The sequence below is a fragment of the Crocuta crocuta genome, unplaced genomic scaffold (assembly GCF_008692635.1).
Source record: "Crocuta crocuta isolate KB4526 unplaced genomic scaffold, BGI_CrCroc_1.0 scaffold709, whole genome shotgun sequence".
Classification (NCBI taxonomy): domain Eukaryota; kingdom Metazoa; phylum Chordata; class Mammalia; order Carnivora; family Hyaenidae; genus Crocuta; species Crocuta crocuta.
In genome coordinates, this window is record NW_027530619.1 from 1,925,251 (window position 1) to 1,947,764 (window position 22,514).

General features: G+C 34.5%; 2 long non-coding RNA genes across 3 annotated transcripts in view; both read left to right on the forward strand.

The window, feature by feature from the left end:
* Positions 1 to 9,752, forward strand: part of LOC144234757 (uncharacterized) — a 15,652-nt gene extending 5,900 nt beyond the window's left edge. Inside the window, exon 5 of the long non-coding RNA XR_013336057.1 lies at positions 9,568 to 9,752. This is a non-coding gene — a long non-coding RNA (uncharacterized LOC144234757). The remainder of the gene's footprint in view (positions 1 to 9,567) is intronic.
* A 2,365-nt stretch (positions 9,753 to 12,117) lies between these two features.
* LOC144234758 (uncharacterized) overlaps positions 12,118 to 22,514 on the forward strand; it is a 93,524-nt gene continuing 83,127 nt past the window's right edge. The window contains exons 1-2 of one of the 2 annotated variants that reach the window (XR_013336058.1): positions 12,118 to 12,780; positions 15,632 to 15,826. This is a non-coding gene — a long non-coding RNA (uncharacterized LOC144234758). The remainder of the gene's footprint in view (positions 12,781 to 15,631; positions 15,827 to 22,514) is intronic. The other variant, XR_013336059.1, reaches the window with a different exon arrangement.

Here is a 22,514-nt window from a genome sequence, read left to right on the forward strand (position 1 = left end):
CATCAAGGATATTGGCCTGTAGTTCTCTTTTTTTGCTGGATCTCTGTCTGGCTTGGGAATCAGAGTGATGCTGGCTTCATAAAATGAGTCCGGGAGTTTTCCTTCGATTTCTATTTTTTGGAATAGCTTGAGAAGAATTGGGATTAATTCTGTTTTAAATGTCTGGTAGAATTCCCCAGGGAAGCCATCAGGTCCAGGGCTCTTATTTGTTGGGAGATTTTTGATAACATTCAATTTCTTCACTCGTTATGGGTCTGTTCAGGTTTTCTATTTCTACAGGGAAAGCAGATTAATGAGTGTTCATCAACCTAGATCTTGGACTGACTACTTGAACAGAGCCCCTTGCTAATATGCGCACAGTGGTAGTGAATAATAAGCCCTTAGTTACGTTACACTACTGTAATTCTGGAGTTGCTAGCAAATTTACAAATCTAGCCTTTAGTATGTGATAATGAACAAATATTCTTTAGTTTTCTATTTAAGAAATAAAATAATAATAAAAATAATGAACTGTGTTCTATACAAACTATTACTGAATAAATGGACTAATGAATAAAGCTAAAGCATAAAAAATAATATTGGGCACATTAAGTTGATCCTTTAGTTCTACTCATCAATTCTTATAACAAATTGCATTATCCAGTTATATTTTTTTCACTATAGCTTGGGACAAAAAGAGTGCACAACATAGTTAACAAATAACAGTACATTGTAAAAGTATGCAAAATGCTATTGAGAGTAGGAGTGGCTCTGGTTCTAACAACATAACAAAGTAGCTAATCTGAAATTCTTCTTGCAAGAACACCAAAAATCTGGGGTTGAAATAACCAAGCAGTCTTAAATATGCTGGTTAGTTTGCAAGAAAATAAGTACAAGGTTAAAATGCATAATTTTATGATGTGACACCTAGGGGAGTTTGCCCATCTTATTAACAAAAAAGCTTGTGTTGAATACCTATGACTGTATACCTATGATGTGTTTGCATGCCGGGGGTAGGGGGTGGGGATGCAAGGCAGGAGGTAAGGTTTTGGGACAAACTATGATAGGGAATTGTGTAACAAGGGTGGGAATTATAAGAAGTAATTATAAAGTATATATCTCTCAATTAAAGAGTGGTCTAGAGAAAGGAAACTTGCCTGTCTGCCTTGATTCCATGGGAGAAAACAAGAAATCATCACTAAGCAGGTATGTCTATTCAGAATCCTGTAACTGAGCAATTAATATACAAAGCAGTTATATCCTAGTGATGCACATGATGTTCTAAGTGATGCAATTGACAGCAGAAGCTGTCACAAATGCACTTAAGTAAAATGTTACACAACTAATGATACAAGAGTCAACTCATCTGTCAGTATGATAAATACATACATACATAGGTGTTGGGTATTGAGGAAGGCACCTGTGATGAGAACCAGATGTTATACGTAAGGGATGAATCACTAAATTCTATACTTAAAAGTAATATCACACTGCATGTTAACTAACTGAAATTTGCATAAAAACTTGGGAAAAAATTTACATACATATATAAAAATAAAAAAAGTGAAAGGAAACAAAGTACACAAGTTTAGACATCGAGATATAAAATATGTATTTCTAAAATACTTAAATTAATTTAAAAAATAGAATATAACAAAAAAAGTACCTCTGTAAAAATAAATAAGTAAATAAGTGAATAAGTAAGTAAGTAAATAACATGGATTTGAAAAAGAAACACATCAAAATTAAATGTGCAATAGTGAACTGAATAGCAAATCAGGTATAATAGAGAATTGGTCAAATGCAGAAACCTCACAGAAACATTAAGAAATAGAATGAGAAAAGGTTATGAGAAATGAAGTATGTAATAGAAGTTGCTTCAAAAGAATGAGTAAAACCACCTTTAAACTGACATGCTAAGCATATTATAGATAAAATGAAACCATGTACTTTCAGATTCAGGAAGCACAGTTAATCTTGAGCGTTTTAAAAACAAACCAGCACCTATGCATCATCATAATTAATTACAGAAACACAATGGAATAAAAGACCAAATGGTATGCAAAATAAAATAATAACAATAATAACAATAATACATATTTTCTCCAAAGAACGACAGCTTGGCTGACAACTTTCTTGAACAAGAAAAATAAGAAGCTAAAATACAATGAAAAATCTCCTAAAATTCCTGAAAGATAATCATTACTATCTCACATTTCTATATAAAGATCAACACTAATTAAGAGGTAATTAACACCAAAATAGAAAGTTTAGCACTGGCAGAGTCTCATTTTAAGAACTAGCAAAAAGTGTGCAGGCAGAGAAAGAAATGACAGCATATGTAACTACTAACTCATAAATGCTTCCTTCACAAGTAACGGTTGAGGGATGTATGAATAAAAGATCAAGTTATTCAAGTAGAAAGAAAATGAGGAATAGAGTAGGCATGAAAAGAATCATATTTCCGATAAATGAAAGGTTATCCTGAGGTTGGGAAGTAGGATCATAGGGCAGACCTAGAGGATATATGTGGATTCAGAATGATAAGCAACATAGCAGCCATATTCCAATGTCTTACATGTTGTTCCAGGAAGGTGTACTATTATTAACCAGGCAATGGAGAGGTAGGAAAAGGTCTTAAATAGAATACTGACATCCAGGTTGTTACCAAAATCAACATTACAGCAGGTACTGTAGCAATTTTATGGATAGATTTTAAGGGGAAGCAAATACACATGGAAAGCAAACTCTCAAAAAAATTCCTAAGCAAGAGTAACGAAAGTGGGAATGAAAATTTTATAAATTTGAAAGAGTAAAGTTTTGTGAATCAATTTGAAAAAAAAAAAAGAAAGAAAGAAAGAAAGAAAGAAAGAAAAGAAGAAGAGGAGGAGGAGAATATGATGTCATTCATTTGGCCTGAGTGTCTGAGAGGGCATTAATCAACTTTACTGTGGTAGGAATTAACCAAAAGGAAAAAAATGTGGGATGATTGAATAGGAATGGGGAAAATGCTTTTACTGTTTTAAGGAATGAGTATATAAAAAAGAATGATACGATCCCTTTGTTTTGAGGGAAAAGTGACAAATACCAAATTTATAATCATATAGCATCAAAGGCTAGTTGTTTTATACAAAAAGCACAATGTGGATAAGAGTCTGAAAAAAACAGGAATTTGACAAAGTAAAGCTTCATTAGGTTTGTATTCTTATTAAAAGCATTGAGAAGTCAAAGTTTTCTTTTCTGCCATACATACATACAATCTTAGCAAAACATAACCATAGTAATGATATTTTTATGTCTTTTTTAAACATTTTAATTATGGCATGATATAAGATAGAATAATATATCACATAAAGGAAACAATCAAATAATTAAAAATTATTTTCTTCTATACAGATGCCCTATGACAAAAATAGCTTTTAAAAATTTATTTATCATTATTCCAAATAATTTACTGACACAGAAACCACCAAGGAAAATGACTTAGTGTTTTGGATGCTGCATATACACCTTGGTTACCACTTCTTTGCAATGCTTAGAGGTACTAATTCCATGTTCTAAGCAGTGACGGCAGAAACTCTTTGAGTCTCTTATCTTTCTGAAATGTAATCTCTATCTTACACGGATTGAGGGATGCTCAAGTGTAATGGAAATCTCTGGACTTGTTAGATTTAATTTGGCTGATGGGCTGAGCTCACTTTTACTAAGGTATACTGACTGCTAAGCAAAGAAAAAAAATTGTGGGCCATATCCAAAATGAAAAAAAAAGTGGGGGGGAGAAAAGCATTTCTTTGTAGGGAAATTGACATATATAGGCTATATAAGCATCACCTCCCACTCTGTTAATGTTGCCTAATACAAACTTAGGGTTCCTACTTAAGAACGGAGCATGGTCAAATGGGAGCTACCTCACCCAGATCTCCCCTAATGCCTGAACGACACAGGGATAATCAAAGGGCAGTCCATTGCCTCAAGGTGGTAAATTGTACAATCTGTGTTCCAGAAATTGTATGTGTTTCTACAGCTAAAAATACATTCTTGTTCAACTTTCTTCTTTTACTCTTTCTTGCTTTTTCAATTCTCTTTCTCCCAAAGTGTTCCCCAAATAATATCTGAACTAGAATCCTTGCCTCAGGATCTACTCCAAGAAAATAAGTGACTTAAGTAAGCGTTTTTTTTTTCCCCTTTAAAGTGAGTAGTCTCGGGGCACCTGGGTGGCTCAGTCAGTTAAACATCCGACTTTCGCTTAGGTCATGATCTCGCGGTTTGTGGGTTCAAGCCCTGCGTCGGGCTCTGTGCTGACTGCCAGCTCAGAGCCTGGAGCCTGTTTCAGAGTCTGTGACTCCCTCTCTCTCTGACCCTCCCCTGCTCACGCTGTCTCTCTCTCTCTCTCCTAGAAATAAACAAAACATTAAAAAAAATAAAAAAATAAAGTGAGTAGTCTCATTGAACATTATCACATTTAAATAAAATCCTTCCAGTCAAACAGGACAGAGCTTCCTGAGTTAAAACTGTTTGGGTTTTCTCACTCATAACTTTACATAAGAAATTGCATTTCTCCAGATTGCTGTCACTTCTTTGAGAACCAAATAGACATTGGTGCACATGCTTCAGAGCTATGACAATATCTGAATATCTCTGAAAGAGCAAATATTTCAGGGAGGTAACATCTATGTATCAACTCAAGTAACCCTAAATTTATATGTACAATTATTCATCTGAATGAAGAAGCTAAGAAAGTCTTTTGGTATAGCCAGTGCAATGGAAGATCGGGTGTTAACCATCACATTTTTTGTTTTTGTTTTTGAAACATCTCTTGAGTTAATGTTATGACTGAAATAAAGTCCATTATTTTTTTAGAAATGTGTTAGTCAATTATGTAAAAATAGCATTTGACAAAAATCCATCACCTACCCATAATAAAAAGTCACAGTAAACTCTTTTCTCAACTTGATAAATAATATATGCCAAAATCCTACAGCTAATATCAAATGTAATTGTGAGAAACTTTAAGCTTTCCCACTAAAATCATGGAGTAGGCAAGAATATGCCCTCTTACCACTGCTTTCAGCATCATATTAGAAATCGTAGCTAATATAATAAGAAAGAATTGGGAAGGAAAAAATACAAGAGTATTTCTTGATAACATAATTTTCTATCTGTAAATCCAAAAGAATCTACTAAAAGTCTCCTGGAACTAATTGACTATAAGAAGGTTGCAGCATACAAAGCTAATACAAAAAGTGAATTGCTTTCTTATATATCAGCAGTAAGCTGGTAGAATTTGAAATGAAAAACACAATGCCATATACATTAATCTCACAAAAAACCAAAGTACTTAAGTATTAAAAAGTTTGGGCAGAATCTATATGAGAAAAATGATATAACTTTAATAAAATAGATCAAAGAAGAACTATATAAATGAAGGGATATTCCACATTCATGTATGGAAAGATTGAATACTGTTAATATGTCAGTTCTTCCCAGCTTGATCTATAAATTCAGTGCAATTCCAATCAAAATCTCAGCAAGTTATTTTGAGGATATAAAAAAAAAAAATGATTCTAAAGTTTACAAGGAGTGGCAAAAAACCTAGAGTATCCAAAACAATATTGTAGAACAAAGATGGAGGACTGACAATGCCCAATTTCAGGTTATACTATAAACACACAGTAATCAAGACCAATTGTACTGGCAAGAGAACAAAGAGATCAATAGAACATAACAGAGAGCCCAGAAATAGGTCCACATTAATAGGTGCAACTGATCTTCGACAAAGTAAAATACAGTGTATTAAAGATCACCTTTTTAACAAATGCCACTGAAACAACTAGACATCTACATGCAAAAAAAAAAAGGAAGAAAAAAGAAATAAAAAAATAAAGAAGAGAAAGAAAGAGAGAAAGAAAGAAACTAGACACAGACTTAACATCCTTCACAAAATTAACTCATAATGAATCAACAGACCTAAATGAAAAACATAAAAGACAACATTAAAGATATGATCCATGAAAGAAAGAATTGATAAGGTGGAGTTTCTTAAAATTAAAACCTCTAGTCTGAAAAAGAAAGCATCAAGAGATTTACAAGACAAGCCACAGGCTAGGAGAAAATATTTGTAAGAGACAAATCTTATAAAGGATTGTTAATCAAAATATACAGTGAACCCATAAAATGCAACAAAAAGAAAGCAACCTGATTAAAAAATGGGCCAAAGACTTAATGACACTTACAAAATAAGATATAGATATGATAAATAAGTATATGAAAAGATATTCCACATCATATACTATCAGAGAACTATAAACTAAAATGACTATGAAATACCTTTAAGACTGGCAAAAATCCAAAAGAGTGACAATATTAAACGCTGGCAAGTATACAGAGCAACAGGAACTCTCATTCATTGGTAATAGGAAAACAAAATGGTATAGCCACTTTGGAATACAGTTTGAAGGTTTCTTATAAAACTAAACATACTCTTACCATAAGACCCATCTATTGATCTCCTGATATTTACCCAAAGGAATTTAAAACTTATGCTCACACAAAAACAACAAGATGTCCTTCAGTAGGGAAGTAGATAAGCGTGGTAATGCCAGATAATGGAATATTGTTCAGAATTAAAAAAGAAATGATATGGAGAAAATTTAAATGCACATTAGTGATTGGGAGAAGCTGGTGCGGAAAGGCTACACACTGTATGATTCCAACTATGTAACTATAGAGACAATAAAAAGATCAGGGATTGCCAGGGTTTGGGTGGGGTTAAAGGTGAATAGCCGTGGTGCAGAAAATTTTTATGGCAATGAAATTGTTCTGTATGATACTGTAATAAAGAATGCATGAGAAAATAAATAGCTCCATATCCGTATTGATAGCCTGTACAAAACCAAGAGTTGGTTTGGAGTGATAATGTGTCAATGTAGATTCATTGATTGTAACAAATGCACCACACTGGTGGCGGATTTTGATAATGGAGAAGACTATCCATGGAGGGACAGGGGATATATGGGAACTCTATAACTTCCTCTTAATTTTGCTATGAACCTAAAACTACTCTAAAAATAAGTTCTATTAAAACAAATAGGAAGAGAATATATACCATGAGGAGGCTAATTTTCTTGAGTTATTACAGAATTTAGATTTGGGGGAAGCATAAAATACATACAAATATTTAAAATGATCAGTGCAGTAATATGGCAGCAAAGAGAAAGTGGTTATCACAGAAAACCAATCGATGTCAAATGCAGCTAATATGCTGAATGAACTGTAAAGTGAAACTTGTTATTAAATAAGCACAGTAGCTTCATTCTACTGTATGATAAACTCAAGGATCTGGCCTGGATTCAAGAGATTTCAATAAAAGAAAAAGAAAGCCCATGTGAACTGAGCACTCTTTTTGATGATTTACTATATCACAGAAGCACAGAAAAGGATATAGTGGTGCTTGGAGGAAGATATTAAGCTTGTTATTTGTTCAATTGTTTTGTGTGACATATAATACAGTGTTTCCTAATGTTGATATGAACTGCTATTCAGGAAGAAAGGGAAACTTGCAAATCGGAATTTTTTTTTGTATAGATGCACCAGTGGGATTCAATGCACAAGTGGAGAATCTAATCTTGGATGGAAGCATTTATGATTCATCCAGTGTAACAGGGGAAAAGATAGAATAAAGAAGTTTAATAAATTTGGCACTGGATAGATGTGGGAAACTTCTTGATTGCCTGAATTAGCTCAGTGGTATAAGAAACAAAATTGTCAACTGACTTAGGACTGGGAAGATTTGGAGAATTAGTTTCATAGAAAAGTAGAAAAATGAATTCATAGATTAGTTTCATAGAAAAGTAGAAAAATGAATTCATAGGATAAGTATAGGAGACCCCACTTCAGAGTTACATTGATTTAAAAAAGTGTGTGTGTGTGTGTGTGTGTGTGCGCATGCATGTACCCCGTTGTGTGTGTGTGCGCGTGCACGCGTGCGCGTGCATGCATGTACCCCGCTATATTTACATGCTGCTTTACAAAGCAGAAAGTTTAATTCAAGTGAAGTTGTAGTCCACATACCCCAGCTTCAAGAGTTTAATCAAGAGAGACAGATCAAACTGGAGGGTACATGCAAGGGGATAATTAAACATGTGGACAATTGGTTCTAAGACCTCTCTGCAGAGAAGTGAGGATGTGAGAGGCTGATTGATGAAAAATGAAAAAATCAGTAGTTTGTAGGTCATGGAGAAGTCTATTAAAATTTTAGAATCAAGGCATTTGAAAGATTAAATTATAAAAATAGAAGGTGAGAGGGAGATAACTGAAATTGAGATTCAGGAGGTGGTTTGGTTATGTTAATTAAAAATCTGGGGTGCCTGGCTGGCTCAGTTGGTTAAGTGTCCAACTTCAGCTCAGGTCATGGTCCCACAGTTCATGGGTTCGAGGCCTGTGTCAGGCTTTGTGCTGACAGCCAGCTCAGAGCCTGGAGCCCATTTCGGATTCTGTCTCTCTCTCTCTGACCCTCTCCTGCTCACACTGTTTCTCTCTCTCAAATAAATAAAAAAATTAAAAAAATTTTAAAAATCTACGTATGACAATTAGAATGTCTGAGGGAAGATAGAAGAAAAGTTCATTAAAAGAGAGGTGGTCAAGGGACGCCTGTGTGGCTCAGTTGGTTAAGTGTCTGACTTCGACTCAGGTCATGATCTCTCAGTTCATGAATTTGAGCCCTGTATTGGGCTCTGTGTTGACAGCTCAGCCTGGAGTCTGCTTCAGATTCTTTTTTCCCTCTTTCTGCCCTTACCCCACTCATACTCAGGCTCTCACTCTCTCTCTCTCTCTCTCAAAAAATAAATAAATAAATAAATAAAATAATCCATTAAAAAAAGAAGAGAGGAAATGCAGAAAGTATAGAGAATAGATAATATGTTTATACTGAATGATCATAAATGATAAAATATACAATTGGTGAAATACAATGAAATGCAGTAAAACCCTCACTGAATGAGGAGAAATATTAAGGGAGGAGATGACTGCAGACAGGAAGAAATCAAGTTATATTATGTGAAGGCATAGAGATCAATCAACGTGTTGGTCATTTTGAGTGTCCAGATGTTAAGGAATTTGGGAAGCTTGAGGTATTTGTGGGAACTCAGAAAACCTAGAATGTAGGACATGATGAATCTAACTCCCTAGCTAAATTAGAGAATTAGTCACGGTGGTCATGTTTATGTGGCTTACATTGCTCTTTATAGTCTCCTTTATGGCAGTGGCTCTTCGGCAGAACATTTAGGTGGAAGTAAAGGAAAGTATAAGTCTCAGCAGGAATATAAGGAGTTCTCTGGGTCTTACTTCAACCATACTATCTTACTATATGAAGTAAGGCAAGAAATGAAGAGGCTTAGAGAATAAATGCTAGAACTTTATGAAAGCAATGACATCTCAAGCCATCCCATCAATTATTTAACAGAGCAAAGCTTAATGATAAGTCTTTCTTAAGCTAGTATTATATATGATAGGGTGTTGGCCGCATATTATTTTTATTAATATTTTTGAATATAATAATGACCTTGAATACTCACTGATTCATTATTTCAGGCATATCCCGATGTTATAAACATGTCTTCTTTGGGGAAACCAAGCAACTAAAAATGCAAAACAAAAATTTCAAAATTATTGAACATTCATAAATGAAGAATTGAACTTATCAAGTATCTTTCATGGTCTAGGAAATATTTTTTTGCACTAACTTTTTACTCTTCTCAAGCACCTGGACAATTTTTAAACAAGTATGTATTCCTTTTATTTCTTTTTTGTTTAATAATCCAAAACTATTATGATGAGTATTACTTTAGTATAAATATATCAAAGAAGTACTGTGTTTCAATTCAGAATTCTTTTAAAGGTAGTTGAAAAGTTTCAATATTTAGGAAAAGAGAAATATGTGTAGAAGGATATCAAATGGAAAAGCAATAGAAGTTGGACCAAATTTACAATTTATCTGAGTCACTCAAATGCAATGTTGTAAAAATAATTGATTTGGAAATACAACAAACTGTTCTTGGTAGAATAAAAACAGAGTTTTTAGAGTTACTAGCTCAGCCATGCTACGACTGTGACAGGTTCATTTATTCTCAAATATTATAGCTTTTCTATTCCCAGTGCCTTTGGGAAACAAGAGTAGGGATGCATGAAAATTTTATAGAGTATGAAAAACAAGATATAACAGATCTTTTAGGATATGAGTCTAAATAAAGGTTCAATTTAAGTGAAATAATATTAAAATCATTCTTTATTAGCATCATAGCTTTTGCTATGTAAAAAACTTATAAAAAAGGAGGATATTAATATGGCTGGTAAAAGTGCAACAAGGATCAAGTAAGTGTGAAACAATATTATAAGAGAAATGAATAGAACCATGTTTTCCTGCTTAAAATATTTTTTGATTCTATATCTTTTCATAAAATTGCAGTATTGGGATATAGGAATCAAGCATACTCATCTTAATTCAGTTTAGGGGGTTTACTTCAGTTATGTTTTTAAAAGTTTATTTATTTATTTTGAGAGAGAGAGAGAGAGAGAAAGAGAGTGAGCGAGTCAGCATAAGCCCTGGAAAGGCAAAGAGAGAGGCTGAGAGAGAATCCCAAGCAGGCTCCACACTGTCCTTATAAAGCCGGACACAGGGCTTGAGCTCAGGAAACGTGAGATCAGGGCCTGAGCTGAAATCCGTAGTTGAACGCTTAACCAACAGAGCCACCTAAGCACCCCATCAGCTATTTTGAATATAGAAAAGTTTATTGCCAAGAAGACACGTTTATTACCAAACAGCTATTTTTACTCTTTTTTTAAATATTACACTGTAAAAAGTACATATAATAATATTACTTTACTATTATTAGAATAAAAATAATTCCAGAAACTGAAAAACAAAACCTTTGGTTATTGGGTAGATTAGTTTCATCAAAAAAAAAAATAGGGGTAATTTAGTTGTTTCAAAAAATTATTTGAGAGGCTGACCTCATAGTTTTAAAATTCCATGTACTGGGGAGTTCAGGGACTTAAGAAACAACACACACATGCATGCACACAGTACTTCTCCGGTAGATTTTTATACCGTACAGCACTTATCACTATTGCATTTATTATTAGGCAGGCTTTATTAGTCCAAAACATACCAAATTATAACTTGGGAGATTTGTGTCCTATTTCCGGCTCTTGCTAGTTCTGTTCTATAACCTTGAACTGACCATTACCCTTTGAATATTCTTTTCTATAGCAGGGATAATAACGATGCCCTCATCACATGCATATTATAATAGCTTAAGGAGCTTGGGAATGGCCTACAGTATAAAAATACAAGAGAATATTTTAACAATTATGAAACGCAATAGAAGTTCCAAAAACAGACCTTTGCCTGCTCCTGAATTGCCAGCATTCCTCTAGAGGGTTTTATTAAATGTCAAGACTTTAGGCATTTAAGTTTTATGTAAGCCTTGTGGTAACCAGAAAGCAATAACCTATCATGGGTAGTACAGGGTCTGTATGGAGTTGTTTTGGGCACCAGTCCTAACTTACAGAGAAACTTTTACACCGTCTGGAGTCCTTAATATCTGTAAATGGAGGATGTCCTCACGTTTCTTGCAGCAACACCCACTTACGGAGCCCCAACTGTAAGGACAGAAGTCTAAACCAGACTGACCCCATAACAGGCTTTAAGTTTCCCCTCTAAGCTAGAAGGCCTAAGTTTCAGTTTCCCTGGAAGTATCAGGCAGCTACACATTGCCCAAGGCCAGAGAAACCGCCCACCACTTCACTCCACCACACCACCCCTGCAACACCCAGTCAACAAAGGCCAGCAACTATAGATCAAACTCTGTTACCTACTGTTAAAGTTAACCCATTAGGCGCCAAACAAGACCCTAGGCTCGCTCTGTAATTGGTTGAATTTAAAAGTACTCTAAATGTTGTAACTGGGTCTCGCCAAAAGTAACAAATACTCTAGACAATGTGTATGGTCAAACCCGCTGTCAATGATGTTGTATAATTATGACTGGATCACCGTTCCCACGTCACAACTTCTGTAACTCCCCCGTCAAACCCCATAAAAACTCTACTCTGCCCTTGTTTGGGGCTCTCAGCACGGATGCACGGCGCAGGTGAAGTCTGGGAGCCGGAGCTCGAGCCCGTAATAAAGCCCTTTGCCTTTGCATGCGTGACTCGGTCCCCCAGGTGGTCTCTGGTCGGTGAGGATACTGCGATGTGGGTATAACACAACCTTAACTCCAAAACGGAACAATCATCTACAGAAGTAAAAGTAACGGCATCTATATTGTAAATCTGAAGAGAACCTGAGGGCAGTCCGTGCTGGCAAGTGGAGCCACCGCTGTCGCTGGAAACTGGCTGATGCTCGCGTCGTATTCTCGGACACTTGCCAGCCAGGTGAGCTGGAGTTTGCGGCTCTCGCGGGAGCCACGCCTGTCATTTCGCCGCTTCGCTTCTGGAAACTTCAGTAACCAGATTCAAGGAGCCTCCCGTGCTGTGACTTCTGGCGGTAACCACTCTAAGGACCGACGGCTATCCTCTCAGAGGGGCTTCTTACGTTAACCCGCCTATCCCTGCTCTGTGTAACAGGGACTCCGCGTTATCTGAGCAGAGCTCCCCTGTGTAAGGAGAGCCCCGGCGCCTGAGGGAGGCCGCCTCCGAAATTGTGCGCATGCGCAGCACCGTCTGCCACGGGCCCCCACGGAAGACACGCCTGATTTTCCTTTGCAGTAAATCCTGAGAGGATCGCAAAGGAAAAGCAGGACCCAGGTAAAAGGGCTGTGAAAAGGACAAGTTTTGGGGCGCCTGGGTGGCTTAGTTGGCTAACCGTCTGACTTCGGCTCAGGTCATGATCTCACAGTTCGTGGGTTCGAGCCCCGCGTCGGGCTCTGTGCTGACGGCCAGCTCAGAGCCTGGAGCCTGTTTCAGAGTCTGTGTCTCCCTCTCTCTGACCCTCCCCTGCTCACGCTCTCTCTCTCTCTCTCTCAGAAATAAATAAAAACATTAAAACTTAAAAAAAAAAGAAAAGGAGGAGTTTCAGGGAGAATGGACTGCTCCAGCTCCCGAGTTTACTGCAACTAAACCTGTCACACAGAGGGTTTGTAAAACAGATATTTGTTTGTTTTTGTTTATTTTTAAAGCTGGCTTCACGCCCAGCTTGAGGCTTAAACTCATGACCCTGAGATCAAGACTTGGGCTGAGATGAAAAGTCAGAGATTTAAACAACTAAGCCACCTTTCGTTCCTAACCCCTCCCCCCAACTTAAAAGTTTTGTGGGGTTTAACGGAGGGGGAGGGCTAGTTAATTATTTTGAGAGAGACAGCGAGAGAGCTGGCGAGGGCCTGAGAGAGAGAAACCCAAGCAGGCTCTGCACTGTTAGCACAGAGCTAACATGGGGCCCCAACTCAGGAACCGTGAGATCATGACCTGACCGGAACCAAGAGTCAGAAGCCTAAGGGACTGAACTGCCCAGGCGCTGCCCCTCACCCCCAGACAGATTTTTAAACAGAAAGGAGAGGGTAGAGTGCTGTGGCACTCATCAGTGCCCTCCATGTTGTCTTTCACAGCATGGCATTTTGGGGTCTCATCCCTCAAATGAAAGCCTTACAAATTGGGGCACTAGCTGTGTGTTTCAAACATTTTGCTTCCCAGGAAGAAGCTGAGAGTTGGGCATTCCCTACTCATTTTATGGTGCTGTGTCTGGGTGGGGGTTATGGTTAACCTTTCCTACCTCTTGTCTAGTGGGTATATTCTCATTTGCCTAATGGGAAGGACTCCTTCATCTAGTTACCGGATTTCAAATTGCTCCCTGTGAAGCTGTACATTCAGTTCATTCTTGGGGGTCGGGGGACTGTTCAAGAGCCTTTTATGTCACCCTCTTAGTCCCTCCCTCTTATTCTATTTTAAAAATAGATAATTCATCAATTCTGGATTTTGTCTCCAATATTTTATTTTATTTTTTAAATATTTTTAAGTAACCTCTAAACCCAACATGGGGCTGAAATTTACAACCCCTAGTCAAGAGTTGCATGCTCTATTGACTGAGCCAGACAGGTGCCCCTCCAAGATTTGAGATGTTGACTTATTTGTTAAAATATTATGCTGGCCAGGGGCGCCTGCGTGGCTAAGTCCATTGAGCTTCCAACTTTGTCTCAGGGTTCAGGACTTAAGGCCCCATGTTGGACTCTGTGCTAACAGCTCAGGGCCTGGAGCCTGTTTCTCATTCTGTATCTCTCTCTTTCTCTCTCCCTTTCCTCTGCTTGCACTCTGTCTCTCTTAATCTCAAAAGAAATAAAAACAACATTTAAAAAAAGTGTTATGCTGACCAATAAACATATCTGACAAACAGATTTCATTCTTGGATTCCCTTACATCTCTTAGAATAAAATCTGCTTGGAAAAGTAATAGTAAGTCTAAAGGTTGCAGTAATAATAAACATTTTGTTCAGGGTGTGATCTTCTGTCCTAGGACTACATTTACTTTTTGGTGTTACATTCTGTCCTTGGTAATTAAGATTCCTCAAAAGTTCATAACTTCTTTGTTTGGCAATCTCTAATTTACAAAACAGATTACTTGAGACCATTCTGCTTTTTCATAATTTCCAAGGATAAAAGATCAGCAATGAGAGCTAAGTAAGCGTTTGATCCATAAAGGTAGTTAACTTCTTGGATATACAGTAGAAACATGTTACTTATAACTAATCAGTCAAGTAGCAAGCCATCTGCAAAGAGATATTTGAACTCAAATACCTCACTGACCCCAAGAAGTTCAAATTTTGTATATTTATTACAGTTTTTAAAAACAATGTCAATCATAGTTTAAATTAGAAATTGCTATTTTAAACTTCCACATGGGGCCAGGGTGATGAAAAAATAAGGAAGACTGCTAATTTGAAATTTTCTCTAAATAACCTTATATATCCTTACATGCACTTAAGAGAAAATCCAGGCATCCATCAAATTCTTTATTATCCTGAGAAAGGAAATACAGAACTAGAACTTCTTGCGGAATTAAGTAACCTTTCAAGACTTGGCAAGATCACCAAAATGTTAAAAAAAAAACAATTTATTTTTGGACTGGGATGATCTACTGGAAATCAAAACAAAATATACACATGTTGATCTTAGAGATAAGAATACCTGTGTTTAAATATCTACTTTGGCATTAAATAGCTATATACTCATCTTTATCTATTGAAACTTTATTTTTTTAGCAAATTATGTAAAATAGCAAACAAAATAATTATTGTATTAATTTATATTAAACTTTGTTGTTTTCCTACATTATTGAAACAATCATCATCCTTTAAGATAATTCATTTGTAAAACTCTATTCTTGAAGAAACCTTGACTGAGATAAATATGCTATTCAGGTAATTCTATTGTTTTTTAAAGCCTACTGAAGGAAAGCATATTGTAAGAATGTGTGTGTGTGTGATGTGTGTGTATGTGTGCGTGTGTGAAGTTGTTTACTAGTATTTCACTTAAATCTAAGTTTTGGAACTTACCATCATCCATTTCGTATTATAAATAGATTGGATTGTTCCATTACATATATTATTCATGTTGAAAGCAATTACCTATGGATTGATACCAAGCTAAGTATCATCTTCATTTTACAGAGGAGAAAACAAGGGCTCAGAGATTCAAGCTTAATATCCTGCTTTTCATAAAGTCAAAACTGCACCAAAAGAGAACTCAAAGAACACTGAACTGAACTCCAAAAGAAAACATATTACTTTTCTGAGACCATTACTTATTCACACAGCCGACTTGATAAGAAAAAAAAAATGACATGCTATCAAATCTTCATTTATGTAAGTATGTGATTTAACTACTTCAGACATAAAAACATTTGAGTAAGAAAATATAGTTCTCTTTTCTTATAAAGCATTTCAAAAATCTTCATTGTTCACAGTGCTTGAGTTTAAATTTAATGTGGACTCTTGACTTTTGTTCACTGAAGCATTTCCTATTAGCATTCTAATTACATCAAACACACATACTGGATCTGTTATTTTGTGCTTATTATTTCCATATAGGTTTCATTGAAAATTAGGCTCTAACTTACATTATCTCAAAGGAGTTCCAGAACATGACATTTAGTACTTTAGAAATCAAAGTTGCATTATTTTTTTATGTTGTAACCATATTGGATGTATGTGTGCCTCTTGTCTTTCAAGGCTGAAGTTAATTTCCTGAAATGTGCATTTTAACTATATGATAAACATTGAAGTCCAAAAAAGAGTTTGCTTCAGTGAAGAATAACTAAGCTATAGGCATTGCTTTCAATCTTTAATAGAATGCAGATTACCCATTAAAAAGCAAATCCTTCATTTCATAAATTGAATAGAAAAATTATTGAAATAATTATAACTGGTTAAAGTAGGTCACTTTAAAAAGTTAAATATAAGTATCTCTCCAGAGGGCTTGTAGTATTTTTATTTAATTTTGAATAGAAAATATTTTCATTTATTTTAAACATTGAGTGTTTTGTTCTCTTCCCTAAAACTAGAATTGATTGGCATGAATAATTCAGCATAAAGTCTTTATTTAAGAATAAATTATGAAAATTTTATTAGTTTTAGATAAACACATCTTCAGTATTCATTGAGATTAAAATCCTTACAAAAAATATTTATTCTTCCACTTTGCTAGCAACTCAACCTTATGATACATAGTATGGACTAATACTCTTGAAAAAAGATAAAAGTATAGTGAAAATGTTAAATGTTAAAAGAAGAAAATAAAAGCCAACCTGAAAGTCTGTATCTAGTGAAATTATCCTTTAAAAATGAACAAATATTAAGAAAAATAAAAATTGAGGACTTTTTTTAGTAGAGCTGTATGAGGGATATGTTAAAAGAAGTTATTTATAGGAAAGGCAAATGATACAGTTCAGAAATATGGGTATATCTAAGAAAATAGTAGTATTATAAAGGGAATAATTATAGATAAATTAAAATATTTTATTTTCTCCTTTTTAAATTTATCTAACAGCTAAGATTTTATTTAAAGTAATAATAGTAACAATGTATTAGGCGGTTATAGTATGTAGATAAATAGAAGTAAATGACAGATAAGTTGTGAGAGACAGGTGGGAGAATTTGGGAATATTCTGTTATAAGGTGTGTGTACTACACATGAAGTCTTGCAGTGCTATTTGAAAGGAGATTTACGTTAATTGTAAATTATATTGTCAACATCAGGTAAACACTAATAACAACAAAAAAGTATAATTAACATGCTGAGAGAATAGAAAATGAAGTTGTGAAAAGCCGTACTTCCAGCTGTTCAGAATTTCTTGTTGTCTATTGTTTGTTTTGTTTTGTATTATTGCCAGCTTCTTTTTGGGGTTTTCAACAAATGAGGACAGTTGTATTCATTATTTTATATCTTTATGTATTTTTTTTCTTACTTTGACTAGCTAGACCCTTCTAGTACTTTGTTGAAAGAGGCTGTTAAGAAGAGGTATGTATCATTGTCTTATTGTGAATGTAGGGAGAAGCACTCACTTATTATTAATTACGATGTTAGCTGTAGGTGTTTTGTAACTGTCTATTACTAGTTTGAAGAAATTCAATTTTATTGGTAGTTTTCTAAAGGCTTATAAAAGAAATGGATGCTGCATTTTGTGAAATGTTTTTCCTGCATTTATTGAGATTATCATGTGTAAATTTTTAGATTTGTTTGCTTGTTTTGTCTTTCTATCCTATTATACATAGAAATAGATAAAGTTTTTTATGTTCATTGATTTCTGGATTTTAAACTACTGAATTTTCCTTAGATAAACACCACTTGGTCATGGTGTATAAAGGTTTCTATATGTTTTCAGATTTAATTTGTTAATATTTTAAAAAATTTGTGTGTATGTTCATGAAAGGTATTATTTTGTAGTTTTCTTCTTTTTTCTTTCTTTTTTTGTCTTTATTCTATCTCCATGTTGAGGTAATAAAAAGAGTTGGAAAGTCAGCATAGGATTAGGATATCTTTTCTAAAGTGTTTGATAAAGTTAACTCAGTTTTATTTATGGAAAGATTTTTAATTAGTTCACCTTGACTACAAATTTGATAGATTCTTAATTCAATTTTGGTGATTTTTGTCTTTCTAGGAATTTGTTGATTTCATCTCATTTGTCTTATTCTGTAGCATAAAGCTATTCATAATATATTTTTAAAAATTATTTTAACATATTAGAATCTATAGAGGTGTTCTTTTTGATTTCTGTAAATTGTATTATAATGACCATATACACTGAATATGTTTTCCTTACAGTGCTATTAGAAAAATTCATAATCAGTGCATTATGTGAAAATAAGGTGTTTTTATAATATCATACACATAAGTTCTTAGTCTCAAATAATGCAAAGAAAAAATTTATTTTTAAAATTTTATCTCACTTTTTATATTTCTGAATGTTTACTAATAACCTATTTACTCATTCAGTTACACTAAACTTTTTCATTCTGCTATTTTAAAGAAGTTAGGTAAATGTTAAAGAAAAAAATGGAAAAAACAACTCTGATCTTTAAGAGTTTTTCACTACAGAGTGCCTGGGTAGCTCAGTCATTACACATCTGACTTCAGCTCAAGTCATGATCTCACAGTTCTTGAGTTCAGGTCCCACATTGTGTGTACCTGAGCCATGCTTGCGGTGAACATGCACACTGCCTCAGATGAGCCCTCCTCCTCTCTTCCTCTCCCTCTATCTCTCTCTGTGCCCCTCCTGGGATTCTCTCTCTTTCTCTGCCCCTCACTTGTAACTTCTCTCTCTCTCTCAAGGAAGGAAAAAAAAAAAAGATTTTCTTACTACATAAAGGATTCTCAGAATTGTAGCAGCCATCTTAATTTTAATGACAATTCACATTTCATACCTAACAATCTCCTACTATCCCATGTGTTATATGTTATGTTTAGCATATGACATATTGTCATATATAGCATAAGACAGTGTTTCTCGGGGTGCCTGGGTGGCTCAGTAGGTTAAGTGTCCGACTTTTGGTTTCAGCTCAGGGTATGATATCACAGTCGTTGAGTTCAAGCCCCCACATCTGGTTCTGTGCTGACAGGGTGGAGCCTGCTTGGGATTCTCTCTCTCTCTGACCCTTCTTGCCTTCTTTCTCAGAAATCAATCAATCAATCAGTCAAACTAAAAAAAGATAATATTTCTCAAACTGCAGATTTTTAAGAACCTTGGGTCTGCACAAATTCTGACTCAGCTCCTGTTCAGCAACTTCAGGTGATTTGATGTGGTGGCCTAACATACTCTTAGTGAGCACTGTTCTAAGAGAACCATGTAACATTGATGTCTATGCAGATCAATATAGAGTTTCTTTTTATTATTTTCCTCAGTAATAACTATCTATTATCCATACTTTGCGCAGTCAGGCAAATGTTTGATAAATACCATTTGGTATAACATCAAAGTCTGGTTGAATTTAATTTTTATCTTCATATTTGTTATGCAGTTTACTGTTTTATAATTCTTGAGAATAATACTGAATTTTATAGAAAAAGAGAGAAGTTTCCAATGTAATCTGATCTTTAAAAGGCTATAGTAGTATAGCACAACTTTCAAAATAAAGAGACATACCTGGCTTGATGTATGCATTTTTCTTCATGTGTAAAGTTTATTGACCAACATATCCTCCTCATAGACCTCAAAGCAGACTTGTTTCCTTTCATCTTTGGACTGTATTATTACACATATATGTGTTTCAGTCTTAAATGGTCATTTGTGTAAGTTAATATCCAAAATGCTGTTTTTGTTTGTTGTATTTGCAGCTTGATTGTGAATCAAGAAATATAAATTTCTCATCTCATTTTTCATTAACATTAATTTCAAAAGTAATGATTAAGACTGTAATGTGATTTCTATAAAAATAATGATGACTCAACATTTCAAAATCGTGAAATACATGTCAAAAGAAAACATTGTTTTAAAAAACAAAACTGCCAAACCACTTGATAGCACTGACAGATATGATGGAATCATGTTTCCAAATAAGTATGTGTACTAATCCCCAGACTGATGAATATTATCTTACATAGTATAGGAGACTTTGTAGATTTGATTAATTTAAGGAGATATGTGGGTGTGTCCTGTGAAAGCACTAGGTTTCATAGAAGTGGAAGAGACAAGCAAGTGAGAGAGATGGAGGGAAATGTGACCACAAAAGAATGGTCAGAGAGATGCAGTGGTGTTGATTTTAAATATAGAGAGGCTACAAGTGAGGAATCAAGCTGCCTATGGAAGCTGGCAAAGGGGAAAAACAAAAAACAAAATCAAAAAAAGATTTTATTCTAAAGCCTCCAGCGTTAAAGACAGTCCTGCAAACAGCTTGATTTTAATCCAGGGAGACTTGCATCAGACTTCTGGCCTATAGAACTACAAGATAATAAATGTGTGTGTATGTCAGCAACTAAGTTTATGATAATTTATTATACCAGCAATAGAAAACTAATATAACATGATGAAATATTGTAAGCATGAACTATCAGTGAGTGACTTTCAGACCAAACTTTGCAAAACACTAGAAAGGTCATAAATTTTGACAGCAATCAGAACCATTAGAGATGGTCATTTTATCAAGGTGCAAAGAAATAAAAGTTGGACAGTTATTAAAATTAAATACTTGAGTTTATCCACTCAAGTCGACAAAAACACCGTGCTTATATTTACCATCATCATTACTGCAGTAGAAGCAAAAGCAAGCCTTACTTACAAGTAGGTTTTAATGTATCTATTAAACCTGATTTTAATTGATTTTTTTATTAGTGATGCATTCTAATCAGAATATCAAAAGCTTATTTGACTTCAGATATAAATATGTGTCAACTACGGAACTCCACTGTTGATTGTGGTGTTTATGTCTTTAAAGCATTATAAAATTTGTGAGGATGTTTTTACTGTTCAGAAAATCTTATTGCTAGATATTTTTTGATGTGTTCTATGACTAATATATGCAATTACTCTTCAGATATTACTTAATTTAATCCTTGCAAAAGCCCTCTGATATAAATTATATTATATATAATATGTATATTATATATATAATATAATATAAATTATATTATTTCCATTTTAAATAGAATCTAAGATAAAATACTTTACTTAAATTTCAAAATTCACCTTTGATAAGCCTCAGAGTTGTAATAAAATTTAGATGAAGTCTACACCTCTGTCTTAAATTAATATGCTATATGCAAACCCCCGCCCCATTTTCCATATTGAATCACTTTATTTTTTTCTTCCCTCTGCACACTATACTTATATACCAAGGTGTGGTTAAAGATTGTCATTTGTTTTACTGAATTTAAATATATAATAAGTTTATGTATTGGTTTATAGCTAACATCAAATTTTCATTTCCTGAATATATATGCTTCTGCAAAATAAAACTAGAGTTGGGCCATGGAGCAGATAGGAAGCCATAAGACAGGTTTAATTAAAACTGAAGAAATGTTTAACATATATTAATGCACACCTTTGTACATTGTGGATTCTCTTTTAATAGAAAAATATCCCAAATGTCACAGGACTGTTCTTATTTAATGTGATATAAGCATCACTGAAGTACATTTAAAACAGATAATTTCCCATATCTTCCATTGGGTGGCAGCATAGTGTCACTATTTGAATCTCCATTTGCCATTTTAAATAGGCAACCTGAGTGGTAAAAACACAAGAACATAGAATATTTTAGAAAAATTTGGGGAGGGTATAAATATCTTTCTTCATGATGAATATTAGAACAATACCTCATTGTTATTTATGACTGTAAGTTATATTTAAGCATAGGAAAGGTAAAATTCAAAATTGTGATTAGTTACCCTTCAAATTATAACTTTTCCCAGAACAGTCTTGAGCATATAGTAATTTTCTTTGAGAGAGTATTATTCCTATTTAATATATTATTATTTAAAATTTTTTTAATGTTTATTTATTTTTGAGAGAGAGACAGAATGCAAGCAGTGGAGGGGCAGAGAGAGTGGGAGACAGAATTCGAAGTAGGCTCCAGGCTCTGATCTGTCAGCACAGAGCCCTATGCAGGGCTCAAACTCATGGGCTGTGAGAGCACAACCTGAACCGAAGTCAGACGCTTAACTGACTGAGTCACCGGGGCGCCCCTACTGTTTAATAAAAATAAAATAAAATATGCTCTAAAAATCTGCTTGCCTTAATTGGTGAGATGTAGATTATTTATTGTATATAATTCTAAAAACTACTTGGACATTTTAAAACTTTAAAGAATAAAACATGGCATTAGAATTCTTTCTAGGATGTCTAATTCTGTGCAGCATAAGGGCAAAGAAAATATTTCTATTATCCCAACTGGCTGTTCTCTGTTTTCCAACTTAATGTCATCACTGTCCAACTGAGTTTATCAATCCAGTAAAGTCAATTTTTTCAAGCTGACCGTCTCCTTTTACCTTATTCCATGCATCAACTCTTATTCTGTCTTACCAATTTACCACTTAAATATTTATGGGATCTGTCCAATC